The sequence below is a fragment of the Lepidochelys kempii genome, chromosome 10, assembly GCF_965140265.1.
Source record: "Lepidochelys kempii isolate rLepKem1 chromosome 10, rLepKem1.hap2, whole genome shotgun sequence".
Lineage (NCBI taxonomy): Eukaryota > Metazoa > Chordata > Testudines > Cheloniidae > Lepidochelys > Lepidochelys kempii.
Window position 1 is genome coordinate 11653241 of NC_133265.1, and position 25970 is coordinate 11679210.

A 25970-nucleotide genomic window follows, 5' to 3' on the forward strand; every position below is an offset into this window, starting at 1 on the left:
ATAAACATGTCAAGAGAATGAAAACTACAGCTTTCTTTAAAAACAAAGGTCCAGATGCTCAGCTAGTGTAAAGTGGCATGGCTCACTGAAGTCAATGGAGCTCCACCAATTCACACCAGCTGAAGATCTGGCCCTGCCACACAGAGTATGATGAAATGGCGCCCGGCAACCAGATTTTCAGTGTGATTGGAAAGGTCGCTCTTTGGCGGTGTAAGCCAAATTCTCATATTTCCTTATCCAAAATAAACTGTTTGGTGACTGTTATAGATGGGAGCGATTTAGGGAAGGCTTGAAGGCAGATAAGCGGTAGGCATATGTAAAAGGAGACCCGAATTTCAGGGATGTAGGCAAGGGAGAAGGGACGTGTTTCTAGATGAGATCTGACAAGAGCTGGAGAGTGGGTGCAGACAGTGACAAGGAAGCTGTCACATTGGGCACAAGCAGCAGAGGAGAAGGCTCCTGCCAAGCAGAGAGCTAGCGCGAGCTCCCAAATGCAGCTCTGCCTGTGCTAGGCCTCTCCCTGGACTCAGTCCAAAATTGCTGCATCCCCCCGGCCCCCGTTCTTCCAGGCCTGGACTCCAACATGGCTTTGCCAAAGCAAGGCTATTCTGACCTGACCCAGCCCAGCTATTCCAGCCCGGGGCCCCTCTTGCGGGGAGGCTGCCACTGTCGCTGGGTTTGTAATGTGGAAAAATGTCTCCTGGGAGCTCAGCTGCGATCAGCAACTCCTCTACCGGGAGGCCCAAGTAGCATCTGAACCCACATCTCCAGAGGAGAAAGGCTAGCGCACTAGCTCCACCAAATCCTCTAACAATGTCTTTAACCATTAGCCGGTTGCCCCACAGGCTTCTCTTCCTAGGCTTAGCAGCGCAGGGCTGGGCCTGCAAGGCTGCAGTGCCTAGAGGAGACTGTGTGTGGGTCCCAGGGAGGCCAAGCACTCAGCACTGTCCTTCAGTCTGAGTAGGAGTTAGACCAAAGCCCTTGCTACACCTACTCCCTCCCTCTGAAGGCCAGGTTGGGTAACAATGGAGTGAGGTGTGGGCACAGTTTGGGGGGGGCTGGAGGGAGACAAATGCTAAATGTGATCCTCTATTAGCAAAGGAGGCGCTTAGCTAAGTGCTCCCCTCCTAGGCCTCAGGCTGCTCAGCAGCATCCTAGTTAATGGGGGATCCTTTTGTTCCATATCCTTGGGTGCATGACAGCGATTCAAGCCGAAACCCAGCTCCGCATAAAATCTACAAAATGGGAGGGGGAGAGGGAGAGACACATCCAGGAGTGTGTGTGTGTGTATGTGTTTGGACTACCCATCAGGGTGTCTTGGGAGGATGCACCTGGTTTTCCATGTGGAAGAAGGAGAGATGCAGAATTCCATCCTTGTTGAAATGATCCGGGGCAGGATGGGGAAGTAGGAGGCTGGCGCTCACCTCCTTTGCAAGATAAACTTCCCAAGCAAACTGCCTCTTTGCTCCCCATTACAGAAGCCACTTGCATCGCTGACAAGGTGATGCGCTTTCCTGTCTGCTCATGGCACTGTCGTAAAATGGGAGACTCAGTGATGACCCCCATCACCAAGAGCATCTGCATGTGGAATGGGGGCAGGCAGCTGTACTATCCTGAAAGCCATAAAGATGCCCCCAGCACATTGCCTGGGTGAAGCACAGATGTCAGCTGGGAAGTTGCTGAAGAAAATGTTGTCCTCAGTCCTCTCCCCATGGCCCTGAGATGAAAGCAGCTAACAGGCACTCAGGGCTACCAACCAAATAGTCACTGATTAACCAGCGCTGATGGAAGATGGCTCTGTGCAGCTTGGCAAGAATTCCAGGGACAGAGAGACATCCCGTTTTATTGTATTTGCACAACAACTGGTTTACTATTCCCCTCTCAGCAGCAGATGTTTCAGCCACACTGGACCGAGACTGCGGGACTTGGTGGGAAAAAACCTCAAGAGACAAAAACAATCTCCCTCGCCTTCCTCCGTGTCCCCACTCCCCAATTTCCTCATTCTCTCTTTTCCTGTCTTTCTTTTCCCTTCCTCCCTGTTGCTTCATGGCTCTGTCTACTCCCCATCCTATCCTACATGATCTTAAGCCTTGGCATCACGGTAAGGTTTAGCTGAAAGACATGCCAGAGGGGACAAGTCAATGCGCTGCAAACACACAGATGCACTAATAAGACACCATAGCTAAGTGTGTTGCAAACAGCCCTGTTTTATAACTCGCTGTCCTCTATGCAGTACACTCAGTGAAACATGCAGCAAACACATTAGTTATCTGACCAGGCAGAAGGAAAGTGACAGGAAGGTTACAAGAGAGATAAATATGAGAAAAACGGGAAGGAAGAGGAAAAAATAAATATCCCACTAGTTGTTTAGGTAAGACACAAGACACCAGTCTCCAGCATCCACCTAAGGAGAGAGAAAATAGACAGTTGCTGGAATCAGGGGCAGTCAGATTTTTCCCTCCCTTTTATATTTTCAATTAACTTTAATTTTGTTTGTGGATTCTTTTCCTGTCCAGAGGCTGCTGCCAAGTGCTCAAGTCTCAAGGAATTCCGCCGGTGCTGAGAGTGCTCAGCAACTCGCAGGATAAGGCCCGTGAAACACATCCAACAGCAGCTTAAACCGTGTGCTGCGCTTTCTCCCCCCACAACTATTTGAACAGAGCTGATTTCCACACACAGACTCCAGCCTGCAAGAGCCCATAAACACAGATTAGTTCTTATCTCTGACACGCAGCATTGTAGGCACAAGCTCGGTGGTAGAGGGGGGGGCTGAGGCGTGGCCCAGGGTGCTCTTGCTGGGGGAAGAAAATTAATTTGAAGACTGGAAGACAAACGACCTGGGGACAGAGTGTCCTGGGAGAGGAACCCTGAAACAATGATCAAACCAGAAAGTCCTCTGCTGAAAAGCAACCTCCAGAGCCCTGGAAAGAGCTGGAGATGAAGCAGAGATTAAAAAGCCTATGCAATCAGGAGGCAGGAAGTGTGATCAGAGGAAAATATTTGACTGTTCTACCATTCTTGATAATCAGCTGACAGATCATCCACAGAGGAGGTAGCAGTCCCTTCCTGTGGTCTCACCACCCCACACCATCCTGGCTGGGCCCACACCAAGCCGTGCTGCCCTGCCTATACCCCACATATAGGCACACAGGACTGCTCTGTGTCCATCTAGTCTCTGCACATGAAGTGCTGCTCAGTGTCCATCCTGTCATGTACGATGCATGCAACACGGCTCTGTATTATTTTATTTGTATTGCAGTAGTGTCCAGGAGCCCCAGACATAGACCAGGACTCCATCGTGGTAGGTGCTATACAAACACAGAACAAAAAGATGGTCCTTATGGTGTGAGCAGGCATCTATCCTTTAGGGAGACATTGCTCTGTAACCATTTGTGAGCTCCTCAACGCAACACAGCTCTGTAGCCCACCACGAAACATACATTCGATGTTTATACATCCCAAGGGACATACATGCAACACTGAGCTGGTCTGGATCCAGCTGCTGAATGTATATGCAATGTTCTGCACCTGCTCTTATGTGCAAAATGCATGAACCACCCATGTACAGTCCTCCAAAAGGAGAATTTCTAGTTTCCTAGAAAGAGGCATGTGACACAGCTCTGCTCTGTCCCCATAGAACACAGCTATATCATCCAGAGTTCATCCATTATAATGATCTCTACCAGTTAATAGGACAGGCAAATATATATACACACACACATCTCTACCTGTTTCTGTATAATACAGGGAGAGTGCAGGAAGAACCATTGCTTGGGACATTTAAAAACTAGAATAGCTAAAGCACTAGAAGATGCACACCAGACAGCAATCCTACATTGACCTGGGAGAGACTAGAAATCCCAGCCATTTCTTCCATCAAATGCCATTCACCAAACCTAACACCTCAAGCTTGTCCACCAGCCCTTCGCCAAGCCCCTGACTCACTACCCTGCCTCCAGCACCAGCACCAGGAGCCTAAGGACCATCTGCCCAACACCATGGTTTCTTGCTGCAAACTTAACCCCATCATCCTTTGTGGCTGCAAAAGAATTATGAGACTGGGGTGATTTTGGGGTTCTGGGTGAGGAAAATTGAGAACTAGGGGGCAAGATGGCCACTTCCAGTGTTCTATGGCTCTCATCATCTGTCTCTGCATCTCTATTCACGTTTGTATTTCACAATGTTGCAAGATGGAGTTATGGTAACTCTGTTAGGGCTGTGGACAGCGAATAAAGAACCAGAAGAGGTTGTAGTGGGCTATCCCTTGATTAGTCTACATAACAGTAACATGGGCAAGCTTTTTTGGAGTCCCACTCTCTTTATCAGGGCATCAATAGGACTTTGCTCTGGTTTCTAGTCTCTGAAGAAAAGAGGGTGATGATACAGGAAAGCACATTCACTCATTTGGAGCATTGTGAGGATAGGTGTACTGTTTGTTTAAATCCAGGCAGGAGGGAGGTTCTAGTCAGAGAAGCAGAGAGAGATTCTATGCAAATAAAACTCCTTGTCCAGTGCTAGAAGAAAGCAACACTGTGATTCTCTACCATAATCACACAACAGTTGGATTACTCATGCCAGTAGCCTTTACACTTGGGAGTGAAGTCAAAGGGCCTATTTGCATGAGCAAGGGCTGGTCATGTGTGTAAGAGTTTGCAGCATCAAGCTCTTGCTTTTAGTGAGTCCACGGAAAGGCACCACCTAGGAAATCCTTGGTTCTTATGTCACAGCCAATTAACACTAATTGTGCTGTGATTATAGAAGCCTGAGCGCTGGAAGAACACTGAAGCCAGCCTAGTGTGCACACCCTGGTACAGATCACACAGATGGACAGGGGTCCATATGCACAGTTAAGAACACAGGGCCAATTTGGACTGCCATTCACAGTAAAACACACTTGCTGATCCCCTATTCTCCTTACTCTGTGATTTTGATCAGGATATGCCAGTGTAAGCAAGAACAGAGTTGGGCCCTCAGCAAGCCGCAGATCAGAGAAGAGAAGAGAGAAAGAAAGACCTTTTTGGAAAGTCCTAAACCTGTCTCTTTATCTCCTTAATCTGTATTTCCCCCCTAAAGTCCCTTTCTGTACAGGATGAAAGCGGATTTCTTCCCATTATTTTCATTTTCTGTGCCCTTTAGGAAGGCACTTGCTTGAGACTAATTGAATTTTCTGCCCATGGATAGAAAGACACGGTGTGGAGTGAGTTAAAGTCTGACGTCAGGATGGGGTGAAGAAGCCGTGTTAACTGGTGTGGGGACAGCCCCTCGCTTAACAAAAGCGTTTGATTCTGTCCCCTCTTGTTAAGAAGGAGGGGATATTTATTCTGTTTCTTTCTCAAGATTTTTCCTTTCAGGTCACAAAGTGCCCCCCATGACCATGCAGGCCCCACCTCCCCCTTCTCCTCTTTGTGCCAGAGGCAGCTGGTAGGTTGCAAAGGGGACAGCTTTTGTCTCTGGACACACTTTAACATTTCTTTACAGGACCAGGGAAAACCTCTCTCCTAATTCATTTTGTTGGGGGAGGAGGGAGGTAGTAGGCATGTCAAGGCAAAGGAATGAGAGGGGGTGAAATGTCACAATAGAACCCAGGGTCCAGAGCTTTAACATAGGGGGAGAGAGGAAATACCTAGCTTTGGTGAGCAGATGGTGCTGTGGGGTTGGGGACATTACTGTTCAGAGGAGGCTTGTGTTGAGCAGCCAGCTGAAGCAAGAAAGCAAGAAAGCAAGCAAGAAAGAAAGAAAGAAAGAAAGATGAAAAAGGCCAGAGCCCAATAAAAAGGGAGTTCAGGGGCAGCTTCTTTCCAAATCCAACAAAGAAACCTCTTCTTTTCAATCATTACCATCCTGGGAACAGGCTCCAATTAATCTCCTGGCTGCGACATGTGGGGGATTCGCTCGGTTTGTGCTACGAGTCTGTAGACGAGCCCCTTTTCCTGTAAAAATCACCATCAAGCCACTAGGGAAGGCGATGCAAGGCCCTGAGTCACCCCGGAGCCTCCAAAGCTATTCCAGGTGCAGGTGGCTCACTCTCTGGGCAGGAAACTGTTGCAGAGAGGCATGATCTGGGTCATTTTACAAGAATGGGCGAGACGCAGCATTGCGGTGCTCCAGCTTTATGCCAAGGTAACTGTTGATTTCAGTAACTTGGTGGAGTAACTCAGTGATGGAGCAACCAGGGAGTAACACAATAGTGGAGGAGCCCTGGAATAATGGGTGAATTGGACCCATGCATTTTCTTCAGATGTCTCTGGCTGAATTCAGTGTTCGGCAGCCTGAGGAACTGACAGAAGTTTCCAAAGGGAGGGTTAAATTAAATACACAGAAATCTGCTGGGCTCGCTGATTGAAAAAGGAAGGGGAATGATGGTCCAGTCAATAGAGCCGTAACTTCAGACTTAGGAAACCTGGGTTCACATCCCTGCTCTGCTACTGATTCCTTGTATGACCTTAGTTAAGTCCCAGCACCTCTCTGTGCCTCACTTCCCCATCTACAAAGTGAGGATAGTAATACTTCCCTGCCTCATTTTGGGGTTGTGAAGATAACTGTGTTAAAGCTTATGAGGCGCTCAGATGCTATGGCAATAGTGGCCATACGTACCTGAGATAGACAGGAGATTAATGTGAGAGAGCAGGGGGCAGATTCTCAGCCATGACAGTGGATTTATATTTATCTCAGTGGTCTTGTCTTCCCTGGGGAAAAAAAGATGTATTTTTAATTCAGGTTCACTAGCATGAGGTAAAACCCCAATGAAAAGAAGGCAGTCTGTAACAGTCTCCTCCATAGCCTTTAACTTCGCTTGCTAACTCGGTGTGAAAGCTACAAACTGCCTTGTGGGCACTGGGACATTCCCTCGAGTTAGGTAACTCGAGTTAAGAACACACCTTTATTTCATTGTTAAGACAATGCCCCAGGAGCCTGATTATAATTATTACATATTCACATTATGGAAGGCTTCAAATGGGACAGAAGCTCGGCCGTGCAGGGCGCTATATGAACACAGAAGAGAGACTATCCCTGTGCTGAAGAGTTTACAGTGTAAAGGCAAACGAGATGAAATGTACAGAAGGGGATACAGCAAATGAGCTATTCTGCTCCCCCTTATGTTGGGGCAAATTAGGAGTAACTCCATTAGGAGTAGTGCCATTAAGGGCTTATGCTGGCGTAAAACTGGTGTGAATGAGGACAGAGGCAGGTCCTGGGTTTCAAAGTGCAACCTTTGTCACTCACTGGACATTTCCAAAGTGCTTTGAGAAACATCTGGTTCCCACAGGAGTTGGAGGCCTGGCCCTTGGGAGAAACTCAAGTAAAGAGATGTTCATTAGCCAGATTCTCTCATTTCTGTGGTGATGCTCGAGTAAACCCACTTCGGAAGATGCCCTAACTGCTTCATAACACACCAAAGGTAAATATTTAGAGAACACATGGAGCAGGAAACCACCTTTTAGAGCACCTGCAACAGCTGCTGTGTCTTGAACTATCCATGAATCGAGATGCTTATGCCTAATTAGGCCAAAGGGGGAAATTGCCTTCTGAATGGGGAAGAATGTCTTATGTCAAAGGCATCATCACAGCCCTACCAAAGCAGATCACTTATGGAGCCTAGGTAGTAGCTTTCGTTTCTGCCTTCATGAAGGACTTGTAACTACTCAACCTCTATCACTAGGAATCACTGTTGCATTTAGTCTAAGATGGCATTATTCACTTTCACGTTTATATTGAAAACCCCCAGTGATGTGTCCCACGTTCCGCTGTGCAGCCCAAGTGCTAAAATAGGTCCACATGTAAACATTTGTCTCAACTATTATTTGAACAGGAGTGTCCACCCAGACAGCAACATTTCTACATCTTACTTTACATGGTTGACTCCGCTGAAAACCACACCTTTGGAACCAGTGGTGGATTCCTGCCATCATTCTGCAGCATAACTCTATGGCTTTGGTTTTCCAACTGTGGTATGCACACCCCCCCAGCCCCGGCAGGACATGATGAGGTTAGTAGGGGTGGCGAGGTGAGGGATGGGGCTGTGGATGGCCAGCGCAGGGCAGCAGCAGGGAGCCTGTGCAGGGGGTCCTCAGTGTTTGGGGGTCAGGGAGCACACCCCCGCCCTGACAACAGCCTGCTGTTTTCCCCCCTCATCCCCTCCCTGATCACTGGGGTCTCCCTGAGCACTCTCAGGGCTGCTGCCCTGCCCAGGCCCAGACACCCAGCTAGCCACAGTCCTGCATATTTTAAACCCTCCAGAGCCTACAGGAGCGAGAGGGTCTGGGCAGGAGGGAAGGGAGAGAAAAACCCTGGTCCACTCTGCACTGTGCTGCCATGGGTTTCTCCAGAGATTGATCCAGCTGGATCCTGGCCCACCCATCCCCTTGGGTGTCACTTTCTGCCCTGGATAAGCAGGAGCTGGGGGCGGGGGTGTTATGTGACTCCCACAGAGAAACGGGGCTAAGCAAAAAAAGTTAGGGAACTATGGAGTGCTCATACAGCTGGGCAGATGGTACAGTAAGTATCCGACAAAGGGCTTTTCAGCATATTTGCACATACAGTATCTCCCTCCAGTAAGTGTGTAGTTGTATACAGAAGCGTAGGAAATTATATGGGCAGGTGAATCTACAGGTTAGACCTGCATGCAGGGGAGTAAGCAGCATGAGGCAGGTCTACATTCATCAGAGGCCCAGGGGGAGTGGAAATGTTTTTAAATGATTGAAATGTCTCATGTATAGACTGTGGCCCAAATTCATTGCTGGAGCAAACAGGAGCAGCTCTATTAAACTCCGTTTATGCCAGGGGTGAATCTGCCCTCGGTTTGCTCAGAGGCACTCATTCGGCCAAATTCTGCTCTCACATACACCAGCATAAATCAGCTTCAACAGCAAGGGAAAGCAGCATTCTCCCCTGTTTGTAGTGTTTGTGCACATCCTTAAGGACTCACCAACGCATATCTTCACAGCAGAGTTCTCTCAACCTAGGAATGCACAAGGCTAAAACCATGCAGCAGGCTAACCACAGGGCCTCTATAAACTTCAGCGAGACAAGTTTCCCTTTTAGCTGGGAGCTGATGTGTTTTACTCATGTGAAGTTCAGATTATTATTATCTATTTTAGGCTAGTGCCTGGAAGTCCCAGCTACAATCAGGGTCCTGTTATGGTGGTCGCTATACAAATAGAGTAAAAGACAGGTCTTGCCTGGAAGCACTCACTATCTAAAGAAGAGCTAATTTGCCTCCTCTCCACCTTGCAGACCCAAAGCTTGGGAATTTGCGGGGTGGTTAGCTCTCCAAAGCATCTCAGAGACAAGCTGGGGTTAGATTCCCTGACAGGGTCTATTTTTTCCATACTGACTCATGTTTGAGAAGTTAAATATTTACAATAACTGTTAAATATTTATACTGAGCTGCCCCTCAAGCAAGAAGCCATCCCGTTGTGGGCTTCCTTGGGTCTGCCACCATGTCAGTCAGATGTCTGCACGTGCCCCAGCTTGGTATGGCTCCCAAGTGCAAAAATGGATGAATTTCATTGGACTGCCTCTGGAGAGTGCTCCATAGCAATGGGATGAAGGGTGGAAGGTTCCCGGGGTGGAAGAAGGGAAAGGGAGGAATCACAAACTTCAGCACAGTAAAGCCCAGAAATGACCAGAAGGCCAATCAATTATTTTGGGGTAGGAGGAAGCTGTGGGTGTCTCCCATTCAGTGAGGGGAGAATCTGCCAGGGGTTTATACTTCGTAAGGTCACAGAGCATGAAAAGGGCTTGGGGAATAAGAGTGGCGGGAGGAAAGGGAATCTCACAGGATAATTGCCAAAAGAAAGAAAAAAACAAAGGGTACCAGACTTACAGCTGCTGAGGAGCGAGTCTTTCATTCCAGGCCCCACATACACTGCATTTCACAGAAAGAACTGCATGCCTGGATTCATGTATTGGAGTGCTGTATCCGGTCTGTCTAAGAGACCCATATGCACCTGAGTCATAGGGAAGGCATGCGCTCCATCGAACAGGACTGACCTGCTTAGGTGGGTGGGTGCATGTGTGGGAAGGCAGAGGAAGACAGCGTGTCTGCTTAGGGGACACTGGGTTCTGTCCTGTGTCTGTGAAAGACAGAAACACATTCCTGTCTTGAGAATCTTTGCCCATTTCCATTTGCAACAGATGCCAGCTGCACCTTTGTCTTTGTTTCCTAATCCGTCCAGCAAGCTGTATCCTAATGCAAAGATTAGGCTACACAGCAACACAGCTTTTCCCCATAGGAAATCCCCCTGTACGCTTTCTAGATCTCAAACGGTTCTCAAACTGTGGATCGGGACCCCAAAGTGGGTCGGGACCCCAGGGCCAGCATTAGACTTGCTGGGATCCCAGGCTGAAGCCCAAGCTCCATCACCATCCAGGGTGGCGGGGCTCAGGCTGTGGCCCCCTTTCCTCCCACCTGGAATGGCGGGGCTCGGGCTGCAGTCTGCCCCTCCACGGGTAATGTAATGACTTTGTTGTCAGAAGGGGGTCATGGTGCAATGAAGTCTGAGAACCCCTGTTCTAGATTATCAGTGCATGGCTCCTTACTGAGACCATGGGGCTTGGTGCAGATGTTTGGTGTGACCCACAGGAGCTTCTCTGTTTGGCTGCACTCTGGATTGCCTGCAGTCTGGATCCTCAGGTAGCAGGATGCTGCAAGCATCTGGGTATTGCAATGCAGATTACGCCAGTTGGAGAGTGACAGGGCATGCGGCATGGCAAACACTCCACGTGGCATCATTCTCCTGATTTGTTCGGCTCAGAGCAGCATGTAGGAATATACCAAAAGCTGAAGGCTGGTGCAGACATAGGGATCCTCATCACAGTCTCACAGACCTCTTTACATGACACGCAGCGTGGGAGTGGCACGTGAATAGTTGCTTTTCATGCAGGGAGTGTCGATGTGAGGACTCCAAAGCTGCTTGCCAGACAAATCCTTATCATGCTGCTCTACAAAGTGCAAGCAATTCCCAGCGCTTCTGGGAGAAACCTGCTTGACCCAGAAGGGAGCGAACACCAGCCTCTGGAGTTTGTTTCACTCTGTCTTCTGAATCTGGACTCTCTGGGGTTAATGTCTGTTCCAGCCAGGGTGCAATCTCTCTGCTGGAACAGGGCCAGGGGAAAAGAGCCTCCATAGTGTCCCTGTTTGCTTGGAAAACAGGCCCGATGTTTTCTCCAAAGGGCAGGAGGGATGGCGGCAGAGCATTGTTTATCTTGGGCCTGATTCAATGCAGTCTCATCACCCCTGACTCCTCTGCCCCTTGCTTCATCCTGCCCTGGATCAGAAGGGAGGAGGAGAGGCAAAACCTCTCCAAGGAGTGCTCAGTGTCAGGCGTCTCCTCCCCATGCCGGGGTCGACCTTCTGAGGGCGTCTGCCTTGTGTGAGCCCTCGAAGCGTGCTCTGCACTGCCCTTCCTGTTCCTGGCCCTTTCCTTTCCACTCTGTTCCAGCATCAGGCTCAGGGCTGGGCCCGCCCTTTCCTGCTTGGCATCCCGCTTGTTGGGGACAGAGAGGATGCCTGTCTAAAGCCAGCACATTATTCCTGCCCTCTTCCTCCAGCCTACCACAGGATCCTACCCTCCAGCCAGCATCGTCCCTAGGACATTCAGATTAAAGGACATTTAAGAAACTCTGGATTTTATAAATCACTAATTGCTACTGATCTGCCCAATTCTATCCCTAAACCTCCCACTGCTGCAGGATGCAAGGGGTGTGTGTGTGTGTGTGTGTGTTTTCTTGCTCTCCTTACCCAGGTAAACCTACCACTAGTGTGGGAGTCTTGCCTGAATGAGGATATCATGGTCTGGCTTTTTCAGTTCACATTATCAACCTCTGTACCACGCACTCAGCCTGGCGGGGAGGGGAAAGAAAGATGCATATTTTGGCTCAAGCTTGCTGAAGAGACAGGGGAGAGAAAACACACACATATTTGGCTAACTTTCTTGCCAGCGATTTTCCCAGCGGAGAGATAAAATGAGACAGCAAGAGAAATATCACAAGTACAGATCTTCTCAGCTGATCAGAAGTTGTCTTTGGGCCTGGAGGAGCAGCGGGGGAGAGGAACACTCCACAGGGACATTTTTCAAAAATAGAGTCATTCTGGTGCAACTCCAGCAGCACGATCCATCAGACTTGACATTACTGCTGCCCCCACTGCCGAAGTAAAGCTGTGAGGAGTCCTGACCCGGCTGAGATGCGCTTGTAGCTCCTTGAACACCCCCTCCGCCTTGGGGTCTGTGACAGCTCTCAGGGTGGACAGGAGTGCGCGTACTCCGGCACAGAGCAGCCTGGGAGCCCTACGGCTCCTGTTCACTTCCCTAATGGTCCAGCAGTTGCCCCTTCTTGCTCATCTCCCCTCCAGCACGGCCCCTTTTGTTCACTCTCACTGAATGTGCCCATTTCTCCCTCCGCGGCCTGGTCTGCCATGCAGGGGCAGAGGCCTGCTGGTCGTCTTCGCACCAGGATGTTCCTCACACGTGAGCTATGGCCATGCCAGCCAGGCGGCGCAGAGCGCTCTGGGAGAGCTCGCTAGCTAGGAGTCAGGGTGACGAGAGGTGTGAGGCAGCACTGGAAGGAACCTGACCTCTCATCCCCTCCTCCCAGCATGCATCTATCATGACCTCTTTTGTTATGACCCCGCCGCCTTGAAAGGTCATTTCTGGGCCCAACCCACGATCCAGGCAGAAGCTGAAACCCTCCATCCGTCCTTAGTGACAGAACTAGGATTCAGTCCTCCATGCCACCTACTGATCCCCTCCATCTCCACCCACAGTGACAAGTATCTTGATTCCCCCTCCCCAAGGGTGAGCTCCCCCCAGCCACCACTTAGCGCCAACCTCTACCTACACACGTTACATGGGCCCCACAAAGACTAGGGCTAACAGATGATTAGACTCTCCAGAACATCCTGCAAACTCCAGGAGCTTCAAACACTGGGCCCCCTAAGTTGACACCTCCCCTCTCTGGGCTTTTCTCAGCGCAGGTAAATGTCCTGGAATGCTATTCCTGTGGCTCAGTCTAGCACAAACCAGAAAGGGAGGAGGGATCGGTAAGCCCCACGAGAAACACCACAAAACCCAGCAATTTCTTCTTTCACTGGGAAACGCGATGCTGAATGTTCTCTCACTCGAGGGACGGGGTGCAGCTTGGCAGTGTGACTGTGAGCCCGAGTCCTAAAAGAGCTGCTTAAAAATAACTGGGGGGGGGTAACAGAGCAGAGACGTGAGGGGGAGTAGGGGCAAGAGGGAGAGAAAAAGAAGAAGAAATCAATCACTAGCTGAATAATAATTAGTGAAGAAAGAGAGCAAGGTGGTGTGGAGAAGAAAGTGTGGGAAGAGTTGCCCTTTGCATATAGACAGGCAAAGACAAACTGCCGTTGATGTGGTGGGAGCAGAGATGGTGCCCTCTCTGTCACACACATATGCACATATATCATGCAGGGCTAAGGAAAGCCAAGGCGTCAGATGGCTTGGAGCTGGACCAGCCGAACTGCTCTGGGGCACTTCCTTTCAGGCCCTACTTCCTTATAATAATAATTTTCAAAATCAAGAGGGGATTATGGTAATGATGATCAGCCTCATTAACCTCCTTTCATCCCTGAAATTAAGCCACCCAATAGTCCCCTGATAGCAGCTCCAGTAGGGGAGAGATAAGCAGCAATAACAAAAGGAAATCAACCTCTCCACACTAACCTTTAAAGGGATATGGGTCAGCATGCGCTCCTAGCCTAATACATGCAGATATTCCTGGCTATTATGCCAAAGAGAAACATCTTCTCACGTACCTTTCCAGCTTGCTCAAAGACCCCAGCCACGAACATTTGGTACTGTCCCCCAGTGGGCTGAGCTCTCCTACATCCCCCCCTGATGTGAGGAACTGGGACTGGAGCAGCTGGGACTCCCACTAATCCCACATCCACCCCGCCAGCCAGCAGTCCTGTACAGTTTCCTGCTGGGAATAGAAGAGCTACCCAATAACCAGCACTTAGGCCATTCCCGGTGGTGACTCCTGTTAGGGGAAGCTAGAACTGAAAAAGCTGTAGACACCCAACAGCCAGCACTCCCTACAGTGACCCCCTGTTGGGAGCCATTGGGACTGGAGTACCCTGAGCTCCCCGACACCTGGCATTGTTGGACCATGCCCCAAAGTGCCTCCTGCAGGGCAAAATGGGAGTGGAACATCTATGTGCTGCCCTATACCCAGTTTACCCATACCAGCCCTCCCTAGAACATCTCCTGCTGGGAGGAAAGGAGACTAAAATAGCTCACAGTCAGTGACCCTGCACTATTCCCAACAGTGCCTCCCGCTGGTGCTGGCGGGGACTGAGCTCACTGCAATTCTCCCCACCGCCGTGGCCTTGGCAACATTTTCTCCAGTGCCCCCTGCTGGAAGAGGCTGTGACTGGAGTGAATTTTTCCTGGGCTACCCCTCAGTACTGCTAACATTGCTCAGTGCTACCCGTACGTTATAGTCTTTCAGAGCCCACATAATGAGCATCATGTGAGAGGAAGGAAAAATATTAGGGGAAGAGGAAAAGGAAGGGGGTAAACAAAGATATTTAATTAATCAATGTCAGAACCTACATGGCTGAACTCAGCAGATGTTAGCAAGACATATTCACATCTCTCTCCCCTCCTCTGCCTTCATTTGCTCTGTTTCAGCTCCATCTCTCCCCTTTCTCCTCCCATTCTCTGTGTGTGCAGCGGGAAGGAAAGGTTATATACAGCAGGCATGAATCCAGGACTCAAACTGGGGTCCAGGAGGAGAACCTTCTCCAGTCCCAGTCACCCAGGTGTGATGAAACTGGGGCTATCTCCAGACTGGGCCACCACACACTAGAGTGAGTTGCAGATCAGCCTCCCAGCAGAGGGACTCATAATGAGGTAGGACACACAGCCCTTGGGAGAGGTTCCTGTTTTGAGGGAAGGAGGAAAGGAACGGATGAGGCCACAGGGGATGTGTTGCTGGCCCTGCTAATAGAAACCCTCTGTATAAACAGGGAGAGGATCCGACAGAGATCAGAGATGGTTTTTCTTTCAAGAAAATTAAACATTTAAAAAATTTGAGAACACACGCCCTCACCCCCTGGACAGTAATTAACTTCTTCCTGTGCAGAATATGGAGCAGTTTCCAAAAACAGAGCTAGATGGATTATTTTTCAAAGGAAATGTTATTGAAAGAATCTTCTGTTATGTCCTAAAGTGGGGAAACAGTCACAGTGACCTAGGAAGAGCGGTCTTGATACACGTGCAGCCACTCTGGATACCCAAGCACACAGTGGCACTCATGGGGACCGAATCTAGTGCAAGCTCGGGAGGCTCCAATTTTGTGCATTTGATGCTTATCCAGTGAATATGCAGCTGTTCTGCAATGACTAATAGGAAAGTCCTTGCTGAATCATTACAAGACTGTACAAATTGATGCAAGGAAAGCTAGTTGACAAAAATCAATGTGGCTATGGAGAAGCTCCATTGCCGGTGACGATGTTTGGTGAAAATAAAATTCCATAAGAAGAAGGGTCCATTGTGCTCCTGAAAGTCAAAACAAAGGGGAGAGACTGAGAGTAACAAATTTAGACCCATGGGATGGAATCTTCAATAGAACTGGCTGGAGGATAATTCCATGTCGCGACAACTCTTGAGATTTTGACCTTTGTTTTTGTTCATCACTGGAACAAAAGCAAAAATCTCTCCGATGTTTTCGCAAACCAGACTCGGGTTGAAACAGCAGTTTCCCTATCATAGAGCTTTTCCCTGCCAAAAGCCCGATTGGTCCTTGCAGTTCCTTTATGTGGACGTTGTCCAAACTCTGTTTAAGCCTCACTTTAAGCAATGGCACAATCTAAGCCCTAGTCTACACTATGAGCTTATGTCGGTATAACTAAGTCGCTTGGGGGTGTGGAAAACCGAACTCCCAGTGTGGACAGAGCTATGTCGATGGGAAAGGTTCTCCCAGGGATATAGCTACTGCCTCTCGGGGAGGTGGAGTACCTATGCCGACTGGAGAGACTAACCAATTTATTTGAGCATAAGCTTTCGTGAGCTACAGCTCACTTCATCGGATGCATCGAAAGCTTATGCTCAAATAAATTGGTTAGTCTCTAAGGTGCCACAAGTCCTCCTTTTCTTTTTGAGAATACAGACTAACACGGCTGTTACTGTGAAACCTGTACGTGTAGACAAGCCCTAATAGATTTCACTCCTTGGAAGCTTTTCTTGATATGCAGCTTGAATTCTTCTCTTTCATCACTTGTCCTATTAATCCTCATTATAATCCTGCCCACGCTAAATAATTCCCAGTTCTTTCAGATATCTAGATACTGCTATTTGCCACCTCAGTCTCAGTCCAAACAAAGATATTACCTCACCCACCTTGTCTCTCTAATATCCTGAGACCACCACGGCTACAACACTGCATACCTCAGCCTTTACTTAGCCAAGCTAGAGAGATTTAGCTCTCATAATCTTCCTCTTAAAACAATCCCTACAGCCTGCTGATCGTTTTTTGTTGCCTTTCTGTGAACAACTTCACAACTGGTCAATATCATGCTGGTACTTTCAGGTTTCAGAGTAGCAGCCCTGTTAGTCTGTATTCGCAAAAAAGAAAAGGAGTACTTGTGGCACCTTAGAGACTAACCAATTTATTTGAGCATAAGCTTTCGTGAGCTACAGCTCACTTCATCGGATGCATAAAGTGGAAAATGCAGTGAGGATGTTTTATACACACAGACCATGAAAAAATGGGTGTTTATCACTTCAAAAGGTTTTCTCGCCCCCCACCCCACTCTCCTGCTGGTAATAATGGTAATTAGATGCCAAGACCCCAGCTCCAAAGAAAAGCTACCACCACCATTTCAAACACTATGCATGTAGGTGGAAGGACAGGGAATAATGATTCAAAGAGAAGAGAGAGATTCTCCCTTGGGCTTGGGACCAGGTGCATTGAGGGAGAGGCTATGGATGGTCCAAGAAAGAAAGAAAGAAAGAAAGAAAGAAAGAAAGAAAGAAAGAAAGAAAGAAAGGCCATTTTGATAAGGTACAAGGTTGCTCTGTGCCTGTGAGTCTATGGAGAACAAAGGAAGGGGAATGTGCATGGTTGTCTCCAAAAGTGTTGCAAGCCAATCACCTCTGGCTCTTTGTTCTCTGCTCCCTCCCTGGGTATTATGTTCCCAGTGCCTTCAGGCAACTCACTCTCTGGCTTTCTCTCCCTGCCATCTGCCACTGCAAATTCCATCAAGCTTCTACCCTCTAGGAATAGAGTTTCAGCCTATTGTAGAAGTAAGTGTGAGAGAAACCCAACCTGGGATTGCTGTAGGGGGAGTTGGACAATGGGCACAGGGTATTCGGTGAAATGCTAGGGTATCATCTGTTCCCAGGTCACTGAACAGAGCTCCACTGTATTCTGGTACATTTCCATCTCACACACAGGAGATGTGTGGGTTTAGGAAGCAAACTCCCCATTCTTTGCTTCAGTCCAGAAGGTGTAAGGGTAGCAGCCAAGCTACTGGCAGGTGCCATGGGGCTGTGGGATCCTCAGGCCTAAGCCTTTTGCACCTGGACTCACTGTGTCAGTCTCTTCACCAAATGTCCTTTCTTGCTGGACCCAGGCTCACGGACAGACGTGGAATGTCAGCCTGTGACTGCAGCGTGATCCCACTCCCTTGAACGGCTGGAGCCATCGGCCACACAGTCAATGCTAATCCCACTGTTTCGAATTTCAAAGCCGCCAGAATCCCATGGAGCCACCTCCGATCAGAGGGCAGCGCCGCTGGGCTGCTTTGAAATCTAGACAGGGGTGTCTCCAGCAGGCAGCTTTTAAAACAACAGCTGGAATCCTTCCCTGCAGGGGACAGTGTTGCATGTTGGGGATGGGGATTTGGAACAAGGAGCCAAACCCCCTGGTTTGGGCTAATCCATAGGTATAGCCATCATTGTCACCAACAGAGTCAGCATCTTACCCACTTCCCCTCTCTTCATTCAGTAGCACTGAGCCTGTTTCATTAGCTGAGATGATATTTCAGTTTCCAACATCAGATGTTGCATGCTGAGTGAATTGTCTTGCTATGACAGGCACAACAGTGCCGTTAGGGGGCTGTATTAATTCAGCTGCAAAGGCACTGCCAAATCTGTTTCTCTAAACTGGGTTTCAAATACCTCAAAGTGTGATCAGACTTTTGGTTTTGCCTAGGTTATAGCAGCTACCAACCAAATTCAGATCCATATGCTGAACCTCACTGAAGTTTGAGGGTGTTTATAGCCATGGATTTGATTTAGGCTGATTTCTAGTAATAGCGACTATCATTCACAACTTAATAACTAAGTCAGACCAGATTCCCTGTGTAGATGTTCTGGCATTGTGTCTTAGCAAGGTGGTTTCTGGATCCAACTCCTCCAGATATTCCCCACACATGTAGATCTGGGTACATCATGAGGAACCTGGCCCTGGCTCTGTCTGTTAGTGCCTCCTATTAGCTTCTTGTGGTCCTTGGTGTGTTGTTTCCCTCCTTTGGAGCCACTGGGATTGCCAGTGGCAGGCTTCTTGCAGGGCACAGTGGCACTGGGAAGCCGGCAGCCCCACAGGAGGATCCAATTCTTCATGCATTGTAACTCCTCCAGATACGGGGTCTGAGGATGAGAGTGCAGGACCATCAATGGGACAAACTTGGTCATGCCCGGCAACATTCCTGCTTTCAAAAGGCCCCTGGGTGTAGGGGCCTCAGTGGGCATCAGCCTAAGAAGATCACGTTACTCAGGGGCCTTTGTACATTTAACAGCCATGACAAAGCAGCAAAAAACTATTGCAGTGTGTGTGACTGAGCAGGAGGGTCAGATGAGAAACGATTCTGCAGCGCTCAGCCCAGCTTTAATACCGCTTACAGATTAATGACACTTACTGCTTTGAAGAAGAGAAAAAGGAGAGGGGAAACTAATTGGGAAGTGATGCAGGGGAAAGCCTGAACCTAATCCCCATCCCCTTCAGCCAGGCCTCCTGGGAATGACTTCTTTCCCTCTGTGTCCCTGTCCCTGATGCTGGATCTCCAGTCAGCCCAATGCTAGGTGTGTGTCTCGTATATCAACAGCAGTGGATTTTCGAACGCTTCGCTGCTGTGCTACTCACTCACCTAAACGTGTTCTCAAGAGAAAACAGACTCATTTCTGGGGTGCTGGGAATCCCTCTCAGCTTGCTGGCTGGGCCACCAAATCTCCAGCTGTGTCAGACCCAGTACAAAGGGCCAAAACATTCCTCCGCTAGGAGGATATTACAGACTCAAATCTCTGAAAGGGTACGTGCTAGATCAGAGGGCTACCGTGTCCCTGACCGAGAAGAATCCAGATACCCCAGAGTGCAGGATGCCTTAATACAGGCATAAGGGATAAGGGCCTGGGTGAGAGTTTTAGCTTGAGTTGACCCAGAGAAAAGGTTGGATCTGAGACCCATTGTGCAGGAAGCAGTGGTAAGATCTGGGCACAGCCTGAATGTGAGGAGCGGGAGAGAGGGACGAGTTCAAGCCAGCTTGCAGGTTATAGGCCTGGGAGATGGAGAGAATGGTGGGATTTGAGAATGAGAGGCTGGGGAGCATCTGTGAGTTCTGCTTTGGCCACGTTGTTTTTAAGCATCCAGAAGGAGATAGTGGAGAGACAGGCTGGGATATGGGTCAGGACGGAGAACGAGAGCGCCCAAGCGGAGAGGTAGGTTTGAGAGGTGCCGACGTAGAGGTGGTCGTTAAAATGGTGCGAGTGGATGAGATCACCCAGCGGTCGGGTGGAGAGAGAGAAAAGGAATGGCCGGAGAAGTAGGCCCACCAGGGAAGAACTGTGTGGCACCAGCCAGCAGAGGACAAGCTGTTGAGTAGGAGGGATTGATCAATAGTGTCAAACACAACAAAGGCAAAGGAGGAGGAGGATGGAGTGCAAACCCTGACATCTGACCAGTAAAGACCTCCCTTCAGGAGTGTGAATAGGATGGAAGCTGGGATGAACTGGAGGACAGGAATTCAAGGCAGAGGTTGGCTCTTTCATAGATTCTAAGGCCAGGAGGAAGGATCACTGTGTTCCTCTAGTCTGACTTCCTGTATAGCACAGGTCATGGAACTTCTCCAAAATAATTCCCAGAGCAGATCTTTATACACACCCACTGCACTGGCAAGGCCCAAATGGCCACTTGCATGGCCGGCTCCATCAGAGAGTGCAGGCCTGATCCCAGTGATCCCTGCAGCACCGCCTCCACACCCAATACGCCATTCAACATTCCAGCATCAGAGGCACCCTAGCACCAGTGGCTAAAATCAGAGCTTGAACACGCTCCTGAAGCCCTGGTACACCCATGCCTCAGAACCAAGTGCTGTCTGGACAAACTCTGCCTGTTTGCACAGTGGCTGGAGGTATGTTGGCCACCAGCCAGCTTATCTCGGACTCGACTGTCTCCCCTCCACCCACGGGATAAGACACACTTGGCTTCGGCAGGCGTGACAAGCAGGACTCACTTTGCAGGGTTCTCATTCCTCTTGCCAGCTCGAATGGCACCACTGGCCCGAGTCAGCATGTTTGTACGGCCTCCCTGCCACAAGGTGCTTTGCTCAGCTCCCGATGTCCATCGGCACATTGCTGACGCAGCATAGCAGAAGACAAAAAGCACCGCGGGACTGAGTCTGCTGAGGGTTCGGCACCTCTTTCAGGATGCTGACACCACTCAGTTCCCCACTGCCCGCACTCCAAAGAAGGAGGAGCATCATTTGCAGGGGCCAGGAATTCCCTCCTTCCTAGTCCTGAGTTTGCCCTGGAAGAGTTGCCATCTTGGCTGGCCTGGCACCAAGGGATTGAACTGGGCCCCATCAGAGCTCAAGGCATGGATTTCTACCACCTCAAGCGCTGAAACAGCCCCATAACCTCTGCGGCTGAAGTATGCAGAGGCCAGGGGGACACTCCCATAGGCAAAGCTTGAAAGGTGTTAAAGGATTATCTTTTGCCCACTCTTTAGCTGTATCTGCTTTTCCACTGCCTGCAGCCACAAACATCCCCAGAGCTAGAGCTGCTGAAGCCATGTGCTGCTCCCGAAGAGGGACTAAAGGTCAATTTACTCCTGCCCTTTACAGCAGGAGAAGCACTTAAGCCTTCTGAGCTACATCAGGGCCACTGCGGGCAGGAAAGGAAAATAAACAGGCATGGGAGCTCGGGGCAGCTCTTCCTCATGAAAGAAAATCAGAGAGTCAAATCTTCCAGTCCTCAGTCAGGTAAAACTGTTGTCGTCAGCGCCTCCACTCATAGGTATAAACATGTGCTCAATAACTATCCGCTTCATACATAAAATAGCTGAGCCCTCTTAGCCAGGGCTGCACATCCTATGTGCATTGGCTCAGGGACGACATTTTATGGCATATGCTGAACAGTGCTCAGCACACAGATGGTGCCCAGTGAATAATACAGATCAGGACAATAATCGTCGACTTTATGGACTCTGTGGCTGCAATTTCTGTTCTTTGTTCTGGAATTGGCCTGGATACAGCTGAAACCCCAAGAATTTGAGGCATAAACACATCTGATATGCATATGTATCAGAGCTTATACATATGCATATACATACTTCTCATTCCTTCCTTTTCTCAAACTCAGAAAAAAACCCGAAAAAACGAAACAGTTTTCAGTTAAAACGTAAAATTTGCACAGCAGCCATTGCCCTACACCCAGCATTCTGGGACAGAACCTGCCAGCCCATGGGAGTTAAGTGATCTCCTCTCACCTGATTGATGTTCTCTATTTCTTCATCCTTCCTGACCTCTGTGCTGCTTTTCATGCTGTTAACCATAGGCACCAACTCTGTGGGTGCTCCGAGGCTGGAGCACCCACGGGGAAAAAATGATGGATGCTGAGCACCCATCAGCAGCCCCCCTATCAGCTCCCCCATCCCCCTAGTGCCTCCCACCCGCTGTCGGGCCCCGCCGAATAGCATCTCCCACTCCCTCCCAACATCTCCCACCCGCTGCGATCAGCTGTTTCGTGGCATGCAGGCAGGAGGCTCTGGGGGAAGGCGGGAGGAGCCAGGATGCGGCGTGCTCAGGGGAGGGGGCGGAACTGGGTGGGAAGATGTAGGGCGGGATGGGGCCTTGGGGGAAGGGGTGGAGTGGGGGCAGGGCCTGGGGCAGAGCCGGGAGTCAAGCACCCCCCAGCACTTTGGAAAGTCAGCTCCTGTGCTGTCAACCATGACACGTTTCCCAATCGCCTGGGACCAATTGCCGGAGTCGCCGAGACTTGGCCTTCTTGGTTTTGCTTCCATCTATCAGAGTCCTCTTTTTTTTCAGCATGCAGCAAGGAGATCGCCTGATCTGGTGGATAGGGTGCTAGCCCTGAGAGACCTGGGTTCATTTCCTTAATTCCCCCAGGGACTTCCTGTATGACCATAGGCCAGTGTCTTAGGGACAGAGTTTCAAAGGTTTTCAGGCAGCTAGTGGGGTTTACAAAGCACCTGATCTTCTAGGCACTTTTGAAAATCCTACTAGGTGCCTAAATACCTTTGAAAATCTGGCCCTTAGTCTCTCTGTGCCTCAGTGCCCCATCTGTACAATGGGGATAACAGCACGGCTCTACCTCACAGAGGGGCTGTGAGGAGAAATAGATTAGACATTGTGAGGCACTCAGATACAAGGATGGCGGGGCCACATAAGTACCACAGGTAGAGTGGAAACTTCTCTATACCACTGCTCTCCCTTCTCTAGGTCTTTTTGGCCCCCTCTTTTCTCCTATCCCCCTCACAGCTCCCTCCCTTCTGAACGTAACCTTGGCTGTATTTCTTCTATGCTAATACTACTAATCCCCTGAGGTCTCCCTTCAACACCCCTGTGCAGAGTGATGCCTGTTTTACAGATCTAGGAACTAGAGTGCCTGGCAATGCTTTCAGGCTCATCTAACGACTTCCAGATCCTTAATTTAATTTAATTACCAGGCCTTTACCAGGCCTTTCTTACCTTAATCACCCTGCCTCTGTTTATAAACAAAATACTGCCTCCCTGCCCTGGGGGCTGCAGGCAGGGAGCAGCACCTCTCCTCTGCAGAACTCAATACATTCCACACTCTGCTCATTGCCTTTGCCAGATGTCTGCACCAAAAGTCATGCAAGCTGGGACTGGAAATCCCACCCAGTAATGAACATATACTGGATGCTTTGCTGCCTCGGCCCAAATTTGCAAAAGTTGCTTAATATGTTGCGTGCTTCCATTTTTGGGTGCCCAAATTGAGACACATCCCTCTCCCCCCAAACCTTGGGTCCTCACACAGCAAGAGTGGCATGGCTGTCAATGTGATGCTTGATGATGAGACATTGTCCCTGCCGCAAGGAATCTAGGGCTCCATTTTCAAAAGTGCCCATTACCCAGACACTCGTATTGCTTTCCCTGGAAGATGCAGGGCGCTGAGTTGTTTTGAAAATCTGGCCCTTCCAGGCTAAATAATCCTGTCGCAACCCACCCTGGCTATTTCAGTCTTAGGACTCTTCTGAGCAAAAGTTTGGAATCCTTCCAACGTGGTGTTTTTTTTGGGAGGGTGATTTTTGTCCCCGTGTGAATCTAAATTAATTCTAATCTGGCCAAAAGTTGCTAACTTGACCACTGCCCCTATCAAATCGACATGAATGTCTGCAACCTGGAGAGAAAGAGGGAGAGAGAGACCTGGAATCAGCAAAAGAAGAGTCCACATGGCAGAAATGGAAACCAGCTTTGGAGTGTACGTCAAAGGCTTCCAATAAAAAAAGGACTGACAACATTTGTGTGTGTGTAAATGCAGGCTTTTCCATGTGCAAATGGATGCTGTTGTCAGTTCGGTGTGTGTATTTGTGGAAGCCCTTGGAGGTTTTACTTTTAAGTTATTCAATGAGAACAAACCCAGATAAATACTCCCTGCTCATTGACACCAATGCACTGCTCCAGAATCTGACTATTCCTCTGGAAACAGAGCTGGACAGGGCTGCATGGGATGGAGGGAGACTCACGTTGGTGGGGAGGGGAGCTGAGGAGTTTAACATCCTGCCTTTATTTTCCACCATCTAGAACCCTCTGCAGTATCTGCTTTGTTACTTAAGCTTCCCTTATGAATCTGCCCTTCCAAAAGCCATCTACACTAGAGAGGTAACTTAGTTGTCTCCTGACCTCATTACAACGTGGTATTATGTAGACAGGAGCTAAATGTGACGTAACTGGGTTGGGTAACCGGGCTAAAGCCTTGGACATGCCCTGATAGCAACCCATCCACGCTACAGACTGCAGCTGTGCGGTCACTGGATCCCTGGACATAGCTGTATATGATATGTAGACTGAATCCCTCGCAGATTGTCACCAGCCCGCTTTCTTTGCAGCCATTGGCCAGAAATGTTTGGGAGAAGCTGGCCCCTTCTTATGGAGAACATTAACTTTTGGTTGTTTTGTTTTCCTGAAATGCCAATCTCTTATTAACCTCGCCTTTCCAATCGAGAGCTTATCTTACAGAATGTCCTGGGTCACAGATTGCCACGATTCCTTTGCATCATGCTGGGTGAGAGACAGTCATGCCTGAAGCCCGGATACTGCAGCCCAAGAGACAGACATCACCAGACCACAGCTGGATGACAATGAGAGATTACCCTGCACCAGGCTAATGCAGGTTAGATGATAGCCAGGGAAATGTGAGCAGATGCATTGGTATCCACTAATTCAGGAGAAAAGGAAATTCAAATGGAGATGAGGACCCATGAAGTCCAGAGTGTCCGTTTATAGAACACTTTTCCATAATGCTCACATTCCAGCTCTGAATTTCAGAGGGGGTCATCCCAGATCTCTGCAGGGAGAAGACCTTCAGAGTTAGGATTGCCCCAGCTATCTGGAAGGAGATCACCAGCTCTCGGAACCACAGCAAGGTTAAACCACAAACCTTCGGAAGAGAAACGCCATTCCTCAAAGCTTTGGAGAGAACCTTCCGTTCCCTACAGGGTATTCAAAGGGCTGGAGTAGCAGCCAGAGGGCAGGTATTTTCTGAACCACACATGGGGTGCTCTTCTTCCTGCGATGCTACTGTGGTTTGAGGATGCAGAGATTTGTGAACAGCCTTAGAAGAGGCTGTGTGAAAAGCCCCTTTATGTTTGAGGTGAAATCCCATAGAAACTGGTTGGGATAATTCAGGTTGTTCAGCAGATCCCCTCTGAATGAGAGCAGAGAGGGGGCAGGAGCATGGCAGAGTAATTCATAACTGGCCCCCTCACCAGTAGGTCACAGGTGGCACACAGGTTTTTCCTATGATAGCTTTGCCCTGGGACCAATAAAGCCTCTTTAATCATTGTTCATCACACACACAAAGGCACACGCAAAGCAAGAGTTCAGAGAGAGCCGGCACCTGGCAAAATCGTTACTTGCCACTTTAATTTATTTCAGAGCTGACAAAAAAACAAAACAAAAAATAACTCACACAATAGTAAAACTTCATAGGCCATGATTAAAGTCTGCAAAGTTCAGCCACTATAAACAGATCCCAACCATCTTCTCCAGATAGCCTTCCTGCAAGACAAACCCTGCAGCAGAGCTCAGAATTTATAACATGCTACGCTCCCCTTGCACCTTGCCTCCAAGAAGTGTAAAGGAGCTCACAACCCAGTAATTAATTAAGCCTTACAGAACCCCTGCAAGGTGGATAAATATTATTCTCCCCATTTTTCAGATGGAGAAACTGAGGCACAGGGCGAGCAAGTGACTTGCCCCAGAGCACACATCAAAGTCAGTGGCGGAGCCAGGAGCATAGCCTCATAGTCCTCACTTATAGGCCTCTGCTCCAACAACTAGAGAACACGGACTCAAGTATGTAGAGTGGGAGCAGACAGATTCTTGGAGCTGGGAGGCAACTCATACCAGCATGATTCTACCTGTACAATTACACCACTATAACTCCCCACAGTTACACCACTATAACTCCCCACAGTCGCTTTGGAAGTATCATACGCTAAACCTGAAAAAGGCCTTCCCATTC

General features: G+C 49.1%; 1 long non-coding RNA gene across 2 annotated transcripts in view; it reads right to left on the reverse strand.

Moving 5' to 3' along the window:
* The window catches only part of LOC140918181 (uncharacterized), a 62892-nt gene that overhangs the window by 14386 nt on the left and 22536 nt on the right, over positions 1–25970 (reverse strand). The window contains exon 1 of one of the 2 annotated variants that reach the window (XR_012161101.1): positions 6595–6672. The exons of the other annotated variant lie outside the window; for it this stretch is intronic. This is a non-coding gene — a long non-coding RNA (uncharacterized lncRNA). Of the gene's footprint in view, positions 1–6594; positions 6673–25970 lie in introns of those variants that run through there. 2 annotated transcript variants of the gene reach the window in all.